Below are 21,069 nucleotides of genomic sequence, written 5' to 3'. Positions count from 1 at the left end.
ACATACATGCCTACTTCAGAATCTGCCCCTTACGTTTGTTTCCCGCAGTGTGTTTCCACCCTTCAAAATTTCTGTATAGATCACTCATTAGAAAAACAATTTTGATAAGCCAGTTCTGAAGAGAAGAAGTTGCTCTCCTGCCAAGTGATCAGTGATTGTTACACCTAATTGCAGCCGTTGGTTGATCTCTCCAAGTGTTGTATGCCTGAGTGCCACTCAGGCTGAACCCCAAACTCAATGCTTTCACGGAGGCTTTCTTAGTGATTTTGAAGCTTTATTTTCTGCTAGCCTATCAAAAAGGGGTCTTTAGGAGCACCTACAATTGTTGGGCAGCCTGGAAAGGGTGTACGTCTGATTTCTGATAGTTGTCTTTCACTCACAGATCCTCTCCTTCCTCCCTTCTGGTGAGCTGCTTGATTAGGGCAACTTTAAGCCACACTTGTACTTGCCAAGCAGTAAGAAACATGCCTGTCATCTGCCGGGATCTAGCCATGTAGTCCAAACACCTTTTCCAGTGATAACACAAAGGTTTTTGTGAAGATTTCAGCTTATGCTGCATTAGGATGTTGCAAATCTATACGTTAAAACTGCTTCTTACCTAAACCTTTCGCTATAGGACATTGCAGGAATTCCTAAAGAAAAAAAGGTAAATAATTAAAAACAATTTCAAGATAGTGAGTGATACAACACAAACAATAGAAACAGAAGAAAGCAAGGACAGGAGCATTTGTTAAGATCATGACGATAGGGAAAATTAGCATGAAGACTTAGAAAAATGCTAGCTAACAGGTTTTTTAAAAATGTAAATTTTGAAAAATACTTCAGTTTTGAACTTGGTATTTAAGGGATGTATTACTGATCCTTTCCTAAGTTCCTTCATTCCAGCATCCTTACCTTGGTACAAGGGATCCTACAAGCAAGATCACAAAAAGCCTTTAAAGTATAAAGCAGTTGTTTAATGAAAGAGAGAAGCAAGTAGGCAGTATTTAACCAGCTGTAAGGCTAAGCATAGATGTGCTCCCCACCCCTAATAAAGCACCCCAAGAACTTTTGCTGGCCAGGCAGGCACAAGTGGGGAGAGGCAGGGCTGGCCTCTGCAGCTCCTTGGAGCAGGTCCTCAGTGTCACAGGGTTATCCTTGCCCATCCACTCCTGATGGCACTGACCGTTTGACCTGATGAGCTGATGCTTCACAACTAATGTTTTCCCTTTACTTATTCACACCTTTCTGCACTGATGTTTTTCCTCTTGAATCCTTCAGCTACTTCTGATCTAATCTCAACATTTCTACTTCTGCCTGTAATTTTACCTTTCTTATCTCCATACAGACACTCTCACAGCTTTTTCTGAGCAGTCTGGGTGGAGGTTAAGCAGCTGTGCTGCATCAGAGCTGGGTCATGGGTCCAGATACACAGTCAGAGAAACCCTGGGTTGCAGGAGAAAGCTTACAACAGGGCTACAGACAGTGGGGGCTACAAATAAATGTGACAAATTCCTAAATGTATAAATATAAATCTACCATTACCATCAGCATAATGTAGCCACACCAAAAAAAAAAAAGGTTCCTCTGAGTTATAAACAGCTTACTCCTGTGAGCTAGATAGTTACAAAGGATATCAAATGCTCAGCCTGGCATCCCTAGGCACCCATAATTCCTAACCTACTGAGAGCTTTAGAGACACAACATCTGTAAGTCCAGACTCAAAATGACAGAAAAATATTGAAGGTCATGCAGAAAAATTTACTTCAGCTTTGGTTATCTGATAGATGAGAAGGCTCTTACTCATTGGAAATGTTAGGAAGCACTACAGGAACAAGTGAGACACATAAATTCACACGTTCATAAATGTTCATGACAGAAGAATCATGTAATGTGACCCGCATACCATAGGCCATGAAATTCCACCAAGTAATTGCCACATGAAGCTCATTAATTTGGGGCTAAAGTAGTGCTTATCTCCCCATAGTAACAATTACCAGCTAGCACCAGGAAACTATTTTTTAAGAGTAAGAGAAAAAAAAAAAAAAAAAAAGAAATTTGCTACTGCAACTTTATCCACCCCCTTTTTCTATACATGCTTGGTGGAAGTTTTCAGAAAGCTGTACCGCAGTAAGATTACAGAGAATAAATGAGAAGTACCTGTGCAGTTTGCACATGACATTGCACTTCTTAAGTATCTAGCAGCTACAGAGAAGAGGATAATAAATTATCTTTATGCAGCAAACAGGAAACAGGAAGTTAAAATAAACTCAAAGAAAACTAAAGGTGACATAAAGCATTTACACCCAAGAAAAAATACTTTTGGTAAATGGAAAGTAATAAAAAAGCCGCAGCACACATTTCTTCAATAGCTTTTCACATTAGAAAATTATGATCTTGAGGAAGAAATTATAAAAAGAATCTGGGATAGATGGAGAGCATCTGAAAGGATGAATGCAGTTCTGGAAAACAACAAAAGTATGTCCTTTACTGAGAAGATTACTGGCTGGGTAGGTAGTTGGCTCTCTGTGACTTACGCCAGAGCAGGAAAAGTGGATGAAACAACAGCAGAAGTTGAGCATAAAAGAAAGTGAGTTAGCACATGAACAGTGGAGCTAAGGAAATCTTGTTTTACATGGATTTGTCTTGCATGTCCCACATCACACCTACTCGCCTCAAGAACAAAGTCTTCTCCATAGACCTACAATCTGTCACACCATATTACACGCAGCTCTCTCCAGTGTCTTACAATTGCCCCTCACTGCTCCCAGTGCTGCTTTGTTCCCCGTGGTCCCACACCACAGTACCCCCACTTGCCCATATATCTCTTCCCCATCTGCCTCTCAGGGCTTCTTGGCTGGGCAAGGGACAACACAACAAGAGAGAGGGCCACAGACACACTGGCTGCCTGTGCTGGCTGTCCAGGTGGCTGCTGTTAACTAGAGCCAAGTCATGATCGAATCCTCTGTTCTTTTCGCTCAGAAGAAGCATTAATAAAGTCAGTCTCCTCTACTCAGTCCCTGATTATTGCAAAATTTGTAAGACTTCATAATCTTTGAGGCCTCTGCCAAAATTGGCTAAAAACAGACAAAGGGGGAGAAGAGGAAATGGAGGAGAGTGAGATAACACAATCTTATTAACCTTATTTCTCATGAAACCAGGCTGAAAAAAAAAAAAAAAAAAAAAGTGTAATTTATTCAGTAGGGGAAAACAGAGAAAAAACCACACCATCTTCACATAACTAAATCCTGACATGCAGGCTTAATATTTCTGCAAACAAAATGCAAAAGCCCCTCTTAACTGAGTCATCAGGATGCCAACCACTTAATCAGAATAATTAGGGGATCTCAATATTATTCATTACTTTTTGTTTTAATTGTATGTGGGAGGTGGAAAATTGAATCTAAACATTCCGGTCAGAAACAAGGCCTTTGTGGCTCTCTTGTGAAGGAGGAACACACTTCTAGGGGTTTCATGAGGAGAGTGATGTACAACTACCAGTACAAAGGATGATACAAATGGTACCCATTTAGCCAGTGAAAGAATATCTAAACTAAGGCTTGAAATTAATAAATATAGAAATAGATTAATGAAATAAATGCAATGGCAAAAGCAAATTCTATCAGAACTAAATGATTATAAGAAAAATATGCATGTCATTTTTATTTACAGTTCCTTATTTCCTTTAACTATAAATACTACAGAATGTCTTAGCATATAAACTTACAGAAATAAGTGTTTAAGTAGATAACATTTCTATAAATATAACAAATGTTTCTATAAATGCAATTGCATCCTGATGAAGAATAATTATTTTTCTCTTTTCTCAAGTCTCTCTGCAATAGATACTTGAATAAATGTGAGACAGCATCATTCTAATAAATTACTGTAGGACATGCAACCAGGGAGATGGAAAGGAGACAGATCATGAATAATTTATCATTGTCACTGCTACAGTTTTTTGCAAAAAAGTAATGCTTGAGTGCCGCCTGAGACATGGGACAGAGCTGTCTCCCTAACTTAGTGGAGTTTGATGCTACTGATAAAAGGACCGGAACCTATTTCAGTGATGGTGACAAAGCACTGATGAGCCTTCCAGTGATCTCATATCTGGGTGTAAAAGGAGATGCAACCTGCCTGTGGTGCTGTTTTCGGGGAGGAAACCTTAATTTTTTCTTCTAGAACCAGTTGTTGGCCAACCACTTCTTTCTTCCCAAGAGAATGAGAAAACTGCTTCCCTGTTCTATTCTCCCTGTTTTTCAGTGTCCCATCACAAGTGAAAACTCCTGCACACATAACGCCAAGGCTCACAGCTGCTTTAGCTTTCGTATCTTGCACTGGAGTTGCTCACTCTCAGCTTCTGCTACAGTCAGTGGACAGAAGTACTCCTAGTGGTTGGTTGACCCATTCTAGGCACCAACTTTAAATCTGAAACATTACATTTAAAACAAAGCATGCCTTTCAGGGTTGATTTTTGGTTTTGTTTTGTTTGGGTTTTTTTCTTGGAGGGGTAGGGGTTATACTTTTGGCACATGATTCTTGCCCAAACAGTACTGATATGCTCTGAACTTAGGTACATAAACTTTTGACTACACTCAGAGATGTCTGGAAGGAAAACACACATTTTATAGATGTAGTTATTGCAGTCAGCTACATGTGAAAGCTGTCCTGGTTCAGGCAGGAGGAAGAGGCAATCCAAGGACATCCAACACATTGACGGCTGGAGGTGCAGTATGCATGATTCCAATTACACCTGACACTGAAGTTGGTGCCTTGATGAAATAATTACTGAAGTTTGCAGGAAGCTGCAAAAATTCATACATATGCATCAAGAACCCTATTGAAATATGGGAAAGCAGCAGCTGACTTCAATCCAAGTCACTGGGGGAAAATGACAATTTTTTTCTCTCTTCAGTGTATAACAACTAATTATTCTTGTCCACTAATTATTTTAAAAATTAATAACCTATACTGTTCTTGTTTTGTATACCATACTCCTAAAATTCCTATGCATTATACATGTGTAGACACATAAGTCTACTACTGAATTTTCTGTTGAGATTCCCACCAGCTAAAAAGCATTAGGTTTATAACTGGTGGAGGGAAAACTGGCTGCGATGGGGACAGAGGCAGCTTGGAAGAAGCAGAACACCCTCCCACTGGCTTGGGAAGAGATGTGAATCACCTTGAGAAGCAGCTCATCTGTGAGCTGAAGGGAACACAGCTCGAAGCCAAAACAGCGCACAAGGCAGCTGTAAAGTCCACTATTATTTCCCGTCCCTGTACTTGTCCTAAATATAGCAAATGATTTCTTAGCATTGCATTTCAGACAGATAAACTCGTTTTCCTGGGAGGCAGGAGTTTGCCTAGTGGACTGGCAATTTCAAAGGACCTGGTAAGGTGCAGTGGAGTCCCAGTTCTCTCCCATGAGGGATCATCCAGCCTCTGTCTAGGAGTCCCAGCAAGGTGCTGAGGCTCTGCTCCCCTGTGTGGCAAGGCCAAATGGCAATTAGGCAACAAGGGGAGAGCGTCCCATGGGCAGGGTGGCAGGGCATCCCTCGGCAGACAGCAGGGAGTGTGGGGACAGCCAGGGGCTAAATTCCCTGCCTCCACAAAGTAGAACCCTCAGGAGAGGAGCAACACTCAGTTATGTACATGACCTAGCAATTTCTTGTGGTTAATGGAGAAGACCCGAGTCCTATTTTGTTAGCTATTGTATATTTACGAATGCAAAGATGTCCATGGCTGGAAGATCTTAAATCATATAGTTATATCAAGCAAAGATGTGAATTCTGAGGTCAAGAGGAATATGTTTCCCTGACTGATCATTTCTATTCATGGTGCTGGTTTCATGCTTACTTTCTGTGTCAGCAGCAGGGTGTGGGTGTAGCAGAGTGATGGATAATGTGTGTGTTTGCAGTTGGGGGGAGCAAGTGGCTGCCAGATAACAGTTCTCTGATTTCTTAATTTTATTCACCAGCCTCATCCCTCCCACAGACTATTTCTGCGAACACGTCTTTTATTTCTTTTCTACCACTAGATGGTAGCAGCAGGTAAAGGCTTGCTTTTTTTTTTTTTTTTCCCCTCTCACTCCCCTTTCTTTGTTTACTGCCTGTGAGTAGTTTTAGGACTCTGGTTCCAGTAAAAGGTTTATTGTTTTCTCTGAATGATCAAATTATGATACAGATATTATAGATTTAAAATTCACTGTTTGCAAAATAATCGTTTCCTTCCTTTTCTAATCCTCACACCCCCTCTCCCCACACATCCTGCTGTATCCAGTGTGGTTGGTTGCAGATCACAGGCAGCAACCATCACAGGCAGAAACAAGCCTCACTTGCCCACGAAATCCCACTGAAGATTTTCTTTTACTTGCTGCGAATTACACTCAGCATTTTCAGCAATTGCTTCTTCATGGGTACTAAAGGGCCTGGGCAGCTGTTCCGCGGCCTCCAAAGCACCTCCATGCTCTCCTTCAGTCCGCCATGCCTTTCTTTCCCCACTTGCTGGGCTTGGGCTGGAAGAAGCATTCCCAGCTCTAGCAGCTCTGCAGTGGGATGCCCACCACCCAGCCAGGGCGAGGGCACAGCTGGGCAAGGAGGCAGCTGTGTTTCCTGACATTGCCAGCCTCAGAAAATTCTTAGGAGAGGAGGAATGGGGTATTGTAACTTCCCCATGACTTCAAAGGTAGGCTTATCTGGTTTGATTTTTACATTGGACACATTTTTGCTCTGTAGATACAGCCAACAATGAATACAACATTGTTTTAAATTAGTGAAAGTTATCCCAGATCCTCACTAACATTTAATCAATGTGCTCCATATCAAAACTTTTGCACAACCATTATCATTTAGAAAGGAGATAAAATAGTCAGTGCAGCTGTCATTTGACAATATCAAATATTATCTTTGGCTACTCATAAAGTATCACAAAAGCATGATTTAGCAAGTGCTTGATGACCAAAATATGGATATTAAGACTGCGTTTTCTCTATAGGTTATTATAAATGGACCAGAACAAATTAAGTACTACACATAATAAGTGCTATATACACTCTCTCAGTTCCTCGGGTATGCGCTCATATTCAGTTTACTTCATTTATGTGACCCCAAGGAGGACCCATACATTAAAGTGCAGGTCAATTTATTTAGAGCTCTATTTATTTTTAAATGGATGGCACCAACCTACAATAATGATAACTGAAGGAAGAGCCATCCTTTCATTTAGTGAGAAATAAGCTTTTTTGTAATTTTCTCAATAGGCCTATCACATAATCACATATTTCTACACAGATAAAAATGCCTGTTTAGCAGACTGTTCAAGACTAAATTCTGATGGGTATTTTCATCCTTTTTACGCAACTCCAGACACAAACCAAAATAACACCCAAGCAAAACAAACACATATATTCCTACATCTATTTGGGTTAGTCTGGATTAAAGCTACCACTTTCTTTATGGCCATGTTTGTTTTTGTAAGGTATTGAAGACATACATCTTTCCATTTTTCACCTAGAATTTCTCCTTTCAGTTCATAATTACATACATACTCTGTTCTGTAACTTCAACACTTCATATTCATTTCCAGGTACCTGGTTCAATTATAAAATGTTCAGAGAAATGGCTGTATTAATAAGGCAACCACTATCAGAGGAGAAATATGTTGCATTTATTAAATCAGTTAAATAATTTGTGCTGGCATCAGGCATTTTGGACCACCTTCCTGCTCTCCCACAGGCTTTCTGAGTGTTCTTGCACAAGCCACCTATGAAACGGCTCCTTGTAAGAGTCAGTCCAAAAACAGCATTGTCTCAACCTTGTCATCAGGGATATGGACAGTAAGGTACCCCAAAAGTTAGGCTAACATCTTGACAGGAGTCTGCAGGGGCCTGCCTGAGACAGCTGCTGATCCTGAGAATGGAATGCCAGGCTTGTTCATCTGGCAGAAAACAGCAAAAGGATAAGAGTGCTGGTATCTGCTTCTCCCTTCTAGAAACCTTGTGAGGGGAGATAACAGCCGAAAGAGGGAGGCTTGAAGAGGCAAGATGGCTCTGTTTTGGCTAAAGAGTGCTGTGCCATTCTCCGATACCAGGGACAAGGCTGAGAATCATTATCAAGAAAAAATTGATCAGCATCGATGGAGCCAAGAAGAGGCGGAGATACGGAGGAGGAGCAAGGTGTGCTACTTGGCATAAAAAAGGGCTCCTCAGCACTTGAACTTTGGAAGCTTTCCCCAGCAAGAATCACGATGATCGCTAGGACAGGCAGGACGCTGACTGGACCTGTGACCATCGGGGCGCCTTGGACCCGTGGTAGTAGCTATCAATCTCTTTCCTCTTTTCACTTTACTTTCCCTTTTCCTTTCACCCTCTTTACCTGTGGCACACCACTTTACGGGCAAAGAATGAAGTTTCACTGTTTGATTGAAGCAAACCCCTTTGGCGTGGTGGCCTTAATTTTGCACTTTGAGATCACAGCAAACAAACCGTCACAAGTCCACCGAGTGGACCATGACACTCCTCCAGCCTGACCATGGGCACTTAGTGAAGTCCCCAAATTGAAAACTTCGTAGCCCCGCACTCCACTGTGGTCTGTGCTCACATGAGACATCTGCTTCTTGTCATGAAAGGCAGAGTTGGGGTCCAGCAACAGTTCAAAAACACCCTTTGTGTAAGTACCTAAAGCTAGGTATGGCAACTATGGGTCTGAATCTCAGGCCATGCATTCACAAACATTTTAAGCCATCACTGCAGTTTTACTCTTTCCCTGCCTTCTGGCCCTCACTAGTGCCTGCTCCTCCCCTTCTCATGTCCCTGCACAAGCAGTCGGACAATTGCATGCTGAAACGGACTGGTGGACAGGTTTGGACTAAAACTGCAAAAGAAGATTCCTATCAGCCCAGACCCTCTGTCCATTCCGGCTACCTCATGGGCACATGTTTGTGTTACCAGCTGGTGATGTCTATGCAAGCAAATAAAATGGATCATGGACAGGACCCAGAGGCCAAAAGGTGTGGTGAGGTCTGCCTGTTTATGGACCCACATAAGCATATTTTCTCCCCCAAAACAGGGTGATCCCATTTATACTGCTTGCTGGGACCAGTCTTCCAAACCACGCCCAGACACAGTGCTAGATGTTGCAGGCCAAAACCCACGTGGGGGAGCCTAGCCTGAGCCTCTTCAGTTTATTAGTGTAGACAGAGCACTGTGAGAGGGAGCAAAACATCCGTTAATGGTGCATCAGTACTGGGTTCATGATATGGAGACAGGAATACCTGATTTGTCTAAAAATATGCTGTCTTCTCTAGTTAGGTTTGTACAGCCCCTAACACCATGAAGGCACTGTTGGTCAAAAAGTAAAACAGCTACCATGCTGCTTTGCGTCAAAATTACTGTCTCATGGGAAAAATACTCTCTCAAATTTTCTATGGAAAAATTGGCTCTGGAGCTTTTGTTTGAGCCAAGATGTTTTAACTCGGTTCAGGAGGAACCTGGTTTCTGCAACAACACTGTATTGTATACCTGGGTTTGTAGTTCTAGCCTTTTCTATCTCCTGTGGTTAACTCCCAGATTAGACTCTATCTACACAGGTACAATACACTCCTCTCGCCATCATCCCTACAGCTGCGATGCGGCGCTGGAGATGCAGCCTGAGCCCTCGGTCTTACCCACCAAGGGCAGAATGACACAATAGGCGATTCAACCTCCAAACCCCATCAGGCAGCGTAACATTGCAGAAATATGCAGCTTTTGTGCTTAGCTGGGAAAAGATGAAATGTTCAATTGTTTCCGGGTCCATGTTTTTCAGAACATTTTGTTCCACAGTGCATGTTGATATTTTGACTTCTTGTCCCAAAATGGATGGAAATTTCAACTTCTGTTCAGCCCTTGTTGCAGCCTCTAGCTCCAGCTATAATAAAAACAAACCAATTGCAATAAAAGAAAAATAGCTTTTAACAAAGTTACACAGTTTCAAAGATGCCTTGTGCAACAGTTACAATATTTTAAAATTAAGCTTTATTCTTTACACAATACAAAAGATTTCAAGACCTTCGTTACAGAAAATGGCTACTTCCTATTAGTTGTGTTACATTTTGTGTGTGCTATATATTTCTTCTTTGACTCATGACAGGACTTCCAATGTGAAGCATACAGCACAATCTGCTCTCAGTTACTCTGGTTCAACCGCATTGATTTCAGGGGCTATGCTGAGCTTTGAATTCTGTTCCCACAACTGCATGTTTGCACACTCTGCAGTCAGACTTGCTCTCTGTTGCACTCCTTTGGGACACAATTTCAAGACTCAGCCAAGATGCCCAAAAAGTGCAGTTGTGGTTGTTGTTCAGTATACTTTGCTCCTGACAATAGTTATAATTAATCAGGCTTTTCACTCTCACTGACATTGTGGTAACTTCTGAGTTTTCTTTTTTTCTTGCAAGAGGGAAAACTATGGGGAAAAAAAAAAAAACAAAAAAACAAGATCATTTTTAAAAATAAATTCCTGGAAAGGTTATTATACCATATTGTGTTACTGCTCGGAGTGCTTTAAAACTGGCAGCTAGGCTGTCTTTGGATCAGATGGCTGTGCTGTTTGTTTGCAGAGGGGTAATGATTTTGAAATATAGAAAGCACTGACTAAAGGATAATGAAGATAATGAATGAATGTGTTCTTAAGAGCAAAACTCTGTCTTTCACACGGTATGTGAGAATGTGTACCTCCTAAGAAGCTAGGCTGGCTATAGATATCTAATTCACAGAATTGTTCCAGATACAAACATCTGCCTACATGCTGAATAGTATCAGAATGAGATATATGTAAAAATTCAACTTTGATTTTTTATTCCTGCTGTTGACATATGAGTTGGTCAGCACACCATCATAGTAGACTATGGCACCTAAAATCACCATTTTTCAGAAACACGATTCTTTTAATGCCCAGGACTTTAAGTATCTCATCCTCTGAGGCACTCAGAGTGGCTGTTCGAAAGTCAGTGACTTACCAAAGAGCAGGAGAAACAGTAAGATAGCATTGGAGTACCTCTTGACGTCTGAGGACTCAGATATATCATCAACAACAGTGAAGGGGAGACAAATCTCTACTAAGCGAAAGTCTTCCCTGATAAAATCTTTTCTCTACCATTTTTACAATTCTTTATGAACTTTAAAGATCTGATCTGATTTGCATGCGCAATGTCTTTGGTTTTTCATTTCACAGTTGCTAGTCATCATATAGAAGGCAAATTTCTGATGAACAGATCAACTTCTAGCAGCTTGAGTTCTCACGTGTTCAGCTTCCTGTCAGTATTGTGAGCATCCTTTGCTCATTTAACCAAGTAGTGGGAAAATGGCAATATGCTCAAAATAATCTCTGATATAAACATGGATACTGTGTAGATATATCACAGAGATGACATGTCAGAAAATTTTTCCAACTATTTCTACAGGCTTAAGGCAGGGGAAAATTTATAAAACATATCAAAGACTTCATCCGCAGTGTGAGCACCCACATAATGCTCAGATGAGCCCATGCTCTGTCCTTAGTTTTATACAGAGCCTTGCTGTAGATACCATGCACCCCAAATACCTATTCCTACACTTATACTCTGTGTATATATGCTCAGCACTAAGATTTGTGGGTGCATGCTGCAGATTTCCCACTGTCAGAAAGTATGGTCCTTAAGAACAGACTTCTGGTTTTTCTGGGACACCTTACTTTCTCTTCACAATTCCAGCACAGGGGTGATTTGGGTCTGCTTTGCATCACAAGTGGAAGTCCAAACCTTAGATGAAATGTCCTGTTTTCAAGATGAAACAGAAAGCCTGAAGGACAAGTATGGCATATTCACAGCAGACTGGACATGCTTCAAGAATAATGCAATAGCTGTACAACTCCACTGCATCCAGCGGTACATGTCAGAGATAAGAGCAAAGTTAGAGAATGGGATCATACCATTTGGGATAGCAGCAGTGCAAGCAGAGCCCCCAGGTGAAAGATCAGACTTTCCCGAAACTGCTAGAGGAACTTTACCCCAGTTCCAAATGAAGGCGATTACACTGGAGCACAAGTTGATGGCTGTGCACTGCTGGAATTGGATAAACCAGACTCACACAGGTCAGTGAATAACCAATTTGGTACTGGCCAGCCAACTGCTGAAAGTTTGCAATGGGATATTATCATGGTTTACAGCAAGCAGATGGATGGGATAAAGGATATAACTTATAGCCAGTGAAATTAAACTTCTTGGTTGTCATGAGTACGGCCAGGATTTGCCCTGAGAAGGACGAACTAAAAGCATCAGAGGCCAAAGATACTTCGCCTTGGATCTGCAAGGCATGTGGTCTTAATTGCAGGTTCATTAACACCCATGTGGGAAGCAGAGGCAAGATGTGCGAGGAAACCTGGCATTTATAGGCTGGGACAAACAGGAACTCATTTTCCTCCTAACATTGCTGTTATCAATGAGGTATCAGTGCCAACAATTATTCTGGAGGACTGACTTTGGCTTTGTATGCCTTGGAAAAAGAAGTTTAGGTTAAATACAAAGCAGTTTCAGTAATACAGTGGACAGCACATTTAGCAGGTTAAATGGAGTATGCATTTACATAGCAGACATTAACTAAAAGAGCATTTGGATACCACTGAGACAAATATCCTCCAGACTGTAGCACTCTGCACCAGAACTGCAGGGGTAAATTTGAGCACTTTTATACAGAAAGCATCTCAGGAGACCTACAGTTTTTGGACTGATCCACACACGCAGAAAACTATAGCACTCAATACTGAGCCAGGTTCAGAGCTAGCGCAGGGGGGAGATCACATCTTCCTCCAATATCTTGACAGTGTGGTAATGGGAAGAACTGCTCAGAAAAGCATGTGATACTTTATTAATTAAATGGAATGAGACTTCTAACACATTCATTTAAAAAAAAAAAAAATGTTATTCCGCATGTTCTGTTACATAAAATTGTATTGGTGGGTTATTTTGTAAACACTTTGTAAAGATATTCGTACTGCATGAACGATAAGAATCCACAAGGAAAGAGCTATTATTATCTCAGGATGGGTAGGGAGGGCTGCTATTAGTATTTGAGGATTAAAGTACGGTTTCTGAATTTCAAGTCTGTTGCTTTTTATCTCAATTTTTAGATGTAGAGGGGACTGTCATAATCAATTTCATTTAACATCTGTGTCTGTGAGTTGTATGAGGCATCCTATGTTCAGTCTAGATGATTTGTATATTTTCAACTTAGTAAAAAACATTCTCATACTTTTCATCATTATTTACTAGATGGTATCTTCAAAACCATTATTATGTAGAGAAACACACATTGAGAGTGGGAGAGCTCTATAAGTAAGGAAATATAGGGACCTGAAATACATCCATATGCCAGTAATGGCCATTATACTCTCTATCTTATTTTTTACCACTTGTGAAAAATTACAGTGGAGAAAGGAAAGGACTTTTTGTTTTAAGATATTCAGATGAATCTGTTTGGACTGAGCACAATGGAGTGACTAGAGTTGTTGATAAAGGCAGTATTTCAAGAATTACCTTCTGTGATTAGGAAAAAAAGAGAGTAATTCTTTACGTATATTATGAAAAGTAATAATGGGGTGACAGATAGTGACAGAATGTCCCTTCCACACTCCTCCCTTCTCCAGTGTCCCCTGTTTTTCTGCCAGCACAAGTTTCCCTTAGGGGATACATGATGACTGATGCTTCATTTTCTCTCTCAGTTCTTCACTGTTCCCAGAATATTTAAATCATAACATTTTAAGCCTAATATTAGCTAAGCAAGAAATACCAGCCCTCTGGAACTCCTCCCAGGAGCAGTCAAAATGAGGAGGACAGGCTACAGCTACTGCCTGAAGATTTTGGCACTTATCACCATTGCACATTATACTGGACAATATGCTTTTAAAACCTGGACAGTGCTTTTATAGCAAAAGCATAAAACCCAGCAATGACTGATGTTACCACTCACTGAAATCAATTATATAAAAACCCTACTCAGGCTATGAAAATAACTCTATAATCATTCTAAAAATGGCAAAAGCCCACTTATGAAGCAGGCAGGGCTGCACGTTGAGGGGTCTCTTCCCCCTCTGTGCCTACCATTTTGAACATATGAGATCAGAAGGGATGCAGTTGGAAGTAGGAGACAAAAAATTAATTATGAAAAGGCATTTTGTCTTCTATGCTCTTAACTGAAACTGAGCACACTCCAGAAGTAAACTGTTTCCTGTAGTAGTAAATGTGTTGGCCAAAACCCAGGAAATTCCTCCCAAGTATATCTGTATTTATAATATATGTACTTACAGGTAGTAATAAATAGGATAGATGTCCTTAATGGATTGTGGATGTGTTTCAAGTCCATGCATTCCCCTATGTTATTCCCAGATCCATCCCTACATAAGTCTTCCATTTTTTTAATGTCATCTACTATATCAGCTTTCCTAGTTAGTTGGCTGAGTCTCATTGGTTGTAGTTGATCCATGTCAGCTCTACTCAGAACCTGCAATTCCTCCTTGAAGTCATCTTGTCTATATTAAACTACCCAGTTGAAAAGTGGAGTGGGGTGAGAAAAAGGCTCTGCGCTGTGGATACTGAGCAAGGCATGTTTGTACTCCCTGTTGCAAATCACAAACTGGGAATCATTGTAAGCTTATGCTGGGGTATTTATGTTCCACCTGCTTGAGCTACACACAGTGCTGAACTCTAATTCTTGCGTACTTCTCCAGATAAATTCTTCACATAGCTGGTAGGCTACCTTTAAACTGCCATAGCAGTGATTACTAGTTTGTGGTTCAAATGGTGAACAGAGTTTTGTCAGAGACAGAAACCTTCCTGAAATCAGAGAATTGTAAAAAGCCAATGGATAGAACATAAAAGGAATGGAATATAAATTCGGGGAGTCTCAGAAACAGCAGTGGTGACCTGTTTTCACTCAAGTCCAGGTACATGCTAAAGCCATGAAGAATAACCACTTGCTGATGATCCTTAGCAGTAACACCTGGATAAGATAGCTGATTGTGGATGCACCTAGTTGCAATTATGTCCAGAAACAGCAAGAGGGGAAGGGCATCTTTATGAACCTGAACATAGAGATAGCCCATTTTGCTGCCATCCAAAAAACACTCATCCAGAAACAACGCTCAATGATTATATAGCATGGCTACTGACAGGCCCAATCTTGCTTGCAAAGATATCCTCACTAGCTCAAATTATCATTAAATCTGACGCACTGGTTTATCAGTGAACCTTTTTATTTCTTGCATTAGCTGGTAATTGAAAGTTTAATGACCATCAAGATTATTTGCAATGCAAGAAAGATACAAATATTATCAGGTAAAAGGAGTACAACTGAGATTGTCAGGGAAACAGAAAAAAAATAGCAATTGATGTGATTAAGCTCCTGAAAGTTGTCAACGTCTTTAGCTAAGAAATTATTTGGGGAAAAAGAAAATGTCAACAAGGGAAGGTACAGGTAAAAGCTGAAACCTAGGAAGTTGAAAAATGAAGAAATGGGTATTTCCAATGTAAGACAGCCATGGTAGCCAAGGAAAATATGATATTGTGATATAGGGAATGTCCACAGCACAAGAAAAGATCACAGAAGACCACGTAAGAGAAATTTCAGTGCAGGAAAGAATAGAGAGGGCACAGTGAAGGGAGGTCAGGGCTGCGTACATGAGAGATGATAAATGGTAATTCAGTATAATGGTTCTAGGCCATTTTTGTTCAATAAACTGAGGCATGAAGAGAAGCAAGGAGAAGGAATAGGTCAAAGATGCACAAGATCTTGTGGAATGTCTGAGACTATCTTTCATTGTCTTTCAATATGAGAGGACCGTGGATTATGATAGCCTTGAGGAAGGAAGGAGCTTGAGAACTGAGAATAGAAATTCTTGGTGAATAAGAGTGCCATGAAGGAAGCAGAGAATAGACTTGGGAAAACAGGCAAGGTTTTTAATCCTTCACTAGCAGCTCCAGAAGAAGGTAATAATATGACACAACAAGTGTTTTAACTCAATATCGTAACATTGGAAGTCTGTAGAACTAAAACGTAGATCTCTTACTGCTAAGAGAATATCTTAACCACAAAATCATTCATCTTCTATGTACCACAGTTTCATCACCACAAACTACCATGAATATTTCAGGAAGCACTTTGACACTGGTCTCATTAATAAGACATATAATCAAGCAGATGTTCAAATAATGATGTAGAAAAGGCAGAAGAACTCAATAAATATCTAATTTCATAAGAAGTCAAAGAAGTACTTCCCAGCCCATTCCTAGTAAAGAAGAAGGATGTTAAACTGAATGCCTCTGAGGTGTGGACGTTAGAGGACAAATGGGTTAGGTTAATTTTTAATAAATCTCAGATTACTAAGGAAATTCAAGAAGACAAAAACAGCTCTAATGTTATGTCAATGTTCAAAAAAGGTTAGTACATGGGCTGATAGGTCTTTTTGCATGGAGTCTGCCTGCACCCAATAACAGAAAAACTGGTAAAAGATTGAACCTATAGCAAGAGACAGGAATAGAATTTCAAGATGTTAAATCAGCCTGGTCGAACCAATCCCATTTTCTGTACTACGAATTTGTTTGATAAAGGATGTGTGGCAGAGGTTTGTAAGGTATTTGCCTTAGTATCACATGACAATCTGATCAAACAAGTAGTTCTGAGAGCTAACAAAACCTGACTTTCCAGGGAATTGTGTCTTTCTTGGTTAATTGACTGTTCAACAGTATAACACTTAGATTTACTCTTTACTCTGCATATATCAACACGGGGTTATTATTTCTTGCTGCAGGGTATTTAAAAAAGACAAACATGCTGTCATATTTAACTATAGAAACTACCCAATGAATTCAGAAATCATTGAGAGTGATATTTGAACTCCAGTTGTATTTCTCTACAATATAGTTTTATGAAATATATTCATCTTTAGGATATTTATCTCTCTGAAAATGTGCTTGAAAATTACAAATGGCCTCAAAAATATTGGGGGGGGGGGGGGGGTGAGGGCAAAAACAGGCACCTTGCTTCCATGGGAATAAGAGTACCATGAGCACTGTAAAATCCTAACAAACAACTTCTTACACAGGTTGGAAACTATCTCAGAAAGCAGTGATCAGTAAGAAATCATAAACAAATAACAGTATTTCTAAAGAAACTTCCCAGATGTTAGTGTCAGAAAATAACAGACTATTCTACATGGTGAAAAAATAGTAACAACCATAGGGAAGCCATGGGAGACATCTATAAGGTGGACTGTTTAAAATACATTTTAAGAAAGCCAAGTTCAATCTCCAACAGCTAGGAACAAGGAAGCAAGCAGTAGCACAGAACTAAGGGAGGTACTCTAGAAAGCATTAACTTCAAGAAGGGTTTAAAGATGACAGTGAAGAACTGACTCAGTATGAGGTAACTGTGTGATGGTGTGGGGAATGGGGCTTATTGTATCCAGGGCGTAGTATTAGAAGAAAAGTATTTCGCATCTCTGCAAGGAAGGAAAGGCCAACAGACTTTTAAACCAGACACAGCTAATGGGCTACACCACATGGCTATGAGTAGGTGTGTTTATTCTGGCTACCTCTTTGCCTGTTTTCCTCAGGAAGGAGGAAATTTTAGAAGTCAGCAAAGGCCCCTGAAATCCAAGATTTTGAACTTTCTCCTACCTACATGATGCCAGGGTCTGTTCTTTGACTTGGAGACAAACTGGCATGCTCTAGCCATGGCCACACTATTTGTCTGTCTTTAACTCCAAGGCAGGATAGCCACATCCAACCTGCCTCTTGGGCAAGGTCTCTGACCCAGCAGTTAGCTAAATCCTGAATGCAAAAACAGCACCAGGAATTGCTCCAACAGTTTAACTGAGGGCATCTCAGGCCATGTCTTGGCATTATGTTTTTTGCCAGTGTCAACTCAGTGACTCAGAAGCCATCACAGTGTAGCACAGGGAGCTCTGTGCAGTGATTTACCCTCCTAGAAAAGCTGCACCCACACTGCAAATAGATGTCACAGTTTTTTCCTTGAAAACCCAGCCCAGCCAAAATTGAGCAGGGCTCTCCTACACACCTATCCCTTTGATTATGTGTTTTCTCGTGTGCCCTGCAGCTCCTGGATCCCAGTCTGACTGTATCTAGTCAATCACTGAAGCACTTGCACCATCCCCACCGCTCCCATCTTTCTCCATGACCATGCAGGTAGCTTTCTACAATGAAAGCCAGTGGTGTGAGCCTCTTCATCCCAAGCCCTTGTAGATAAACACAGGAGGTGGAAGGTTTAGCCCAGAGAGGCAATGTTTACCTCAAAGCATCCTAATTTCTGAGTGCTTTATTGCAAAATGTGGGATTTTTGCCATTTTTGCTATCTACTAAGTCTAAGAAAAAAGAAAAAAAATGCCACACGTATCTATTTTATAGATAGTCACAGAATTAATGCACTACATTACATGCTATATGTTCATCACCATGGCAGAAACCTCTGGATATTCCGTAACATGCAAGAAGAAGAAGCATTTTCTAGGGCCCAGGCTTCATTCATACTCCCTTTCACAGATCTTATTTGCAATCCTCAAATAAATGTTAAATTCCATCCACCTTTTTGTGCTTGCTTCATAGCTAATGGAATCCTGAGACATCATCTAATCAATATTCACTTGTTTAATATATTCACAGAAGGAGAGGGTTATAAAAAATGGAAGATTCTTGCTTTTATCCATTTAATATAATTTACTATCTGTGTATAAAGTATGTTATTAAAGCACTATAATCTTAAACCTGATTTTTCAGCAGACCAAGGAAAGGCATATCTACATTCCAGAACTATGCCTCTGACAAATTTCAATTTTTCAGCAGTTTTCATTGCAATGTGAGCGCTGTTCAGATTAAGATTGAACAAAAGGGCTTTCTCACCTTCTCACACACTTATTTCCATCTAGAAAATAATTTAACAAGTTTTTCCTTAAGAATACTATCTTATATTTGAGAAAATTATATCAGATTTCAGCTGTAAAAGTTAAACTTTGAAAAATATGTTCATAAACAACTGAACATTATCCTTTACATGGATAAATAAATAATTTTAGCAGAGCATTTTAGTAAATGTTAGCATATGTGTCATCTTTAAATTATCATATTAACATATCACTAATCACAGTATCAGCTAATTTTATGACCCACTAATCTTTTACAATGTAATGATAGTATCAGTTATTAGGCACCTGGCAACATGAATAGATTTATGGGAATAACGGGACACATACCTGTTAGAATTGATAGAAACGGGTAAAATTTTCTGCCTTTCTGACATGCCACAACTTCTTTGAAACCAAAAAGATAAAATCCTTTATGTCATTTTGGGACCTAGAATTTGCTATTATTCTGGTTATTGTGCATGGTACTATTCATTGTGACTTTTCAAAACCCTGATAATGTCTAAAATCACTGGAATACTAAATCACTAACATATTCTACATGAATGGGGCGTACCAAAACCAAAATAATGTTATATAACAAACATCAGATTTCCTCTTGTTATTGAAAATATGACATGAGAAACTCTTACTATTTTATTTACTTGATAGACAAGGTTTCATAATTATCTGCTAGCTGTTTCCTCCACCTCTTGAATTAACAGGAGTTGGAAAATTCACTGGCAACTACTTCGCTCATTACAGAGGCTTTTGGATAAAACTTAACACAAACGTATTAACTGAAATATAATGGCATATCCATTGTTATTTGTTAAATAATGCCTTAAATGACATAACTGCTAACATGTCAAAATAGCATTATACATCCATGCATACCCCAGTCTGTAACATATGTCAAGATACGTTGTGTGAGCCATTTGATTCCCAACCTCAGAATCTCCAGTTACTTTATTCGATTCCTTTTAGCTTCTAGCATCAACAGTAATACAAAGTAGGCTCTGTGGTACTATTGCTTACTCTTCGTAAGTGTACTACACACTTGTAGTAATGTTTTATATGACATTCTAAGCAAAAAATCAGAAGCGAATGAGTTTGCTGACTGACTGAAATGGGCTTTGAGTTCAGTTCTTAACCAATAAAAAAATTCTTGCAACTATCTTTTCCCAAATTCCTGAGGTCTTCCTTCTCCTTCTTCAGTAACAAGTCCCAGATCAGTAAAAAATGCCAAGAAAATATATTCTACTCCTTCATAATTTTTCCAGTCACCATTGTAAGATGCAAACACACCACTGAAAACAGTTTTTCCAGCCATCCAGGTTGCATACTTAAGCTGCATTTTAATTGTGTTCCAGGTTACAAATATATTAATAATTTATTCTCTTAATATCCAATTTATGGTAAATTGGGTGCCTGGTAGAATAAGGGCAGAAGTGCACAGCCAGAGGAAGCAAAGGGGCAGCATAATCACAGGCTAGGCAGTGTTCATAATGAAACATAAAAGACTGCATGTCAGCAGAGAAATGACAGGATCCTTTGCTTATGTTTTCCCTCCTGAACACTTTAAGTCAAATAATGCATATTAAAAAAATCTAAAGTATTTGCAAGATACGTGATGACACATCCTTAAAGATTTTTTTACCAAATCTTTTTTTACCAGACTGTTTTATTTGTGAATTCCTGGGTTGGACAGCTATGTATGGCAGACCTCTGGGTAACTTGGAGCTATGGTTCCACTGAATTTAATGAGCTCTGCTCATGTACCCAGAGAATTTGCCCTCATGCTCTAAGTGGGGTTGGTGTATGAATGAGTAGCCTCTTCTTAAAGACCTTTGAAGGCTGAGCAGAAGTGTAATGAGTTTGCATGTGCGTGGCAAGGTTTTGGTAGTGGGGCGGTTACAGGGGTGGCTTCTGTACGAAGCTGCTAGAAGTTTCCCCCATGTCAGATACAGCCCATGCCAGCCGGCTTTAAGACGGACCCGCCGCTGGCCAAGGCCGAGCCAATCAGCGACAGCGTCTTTCGCCTCTGGGATAACATATTTAAGAGAGTGAGAAAGTTGTTGCGCAGCAGGAATTGCAGCGAGTGAGAGGAGTGAGAATATGTGAGAGAAACATCCCGCAGACACCAAGGTCAGTGAAGAAGGAG

This window comes from Leptosomus discolor, chromosome 1 (assembly GCF_034619465.1).
Source record: "Leptosomus discolor isolate bLepDis1 chromosome 1, bLepDis1.hap2, whole genome shotgun sequence".
Lineage (NCBI taxonomy): Eukaryota > Metazoa > Chordata > Aves > Leptosomiformes > Leptosomidae > Leptosomus > Leptosomus discolor.
The sequence above is the reverse complement of the archived record's forward strand: the minus strand, read 5'-3'. Positions refer to the sequence as shown.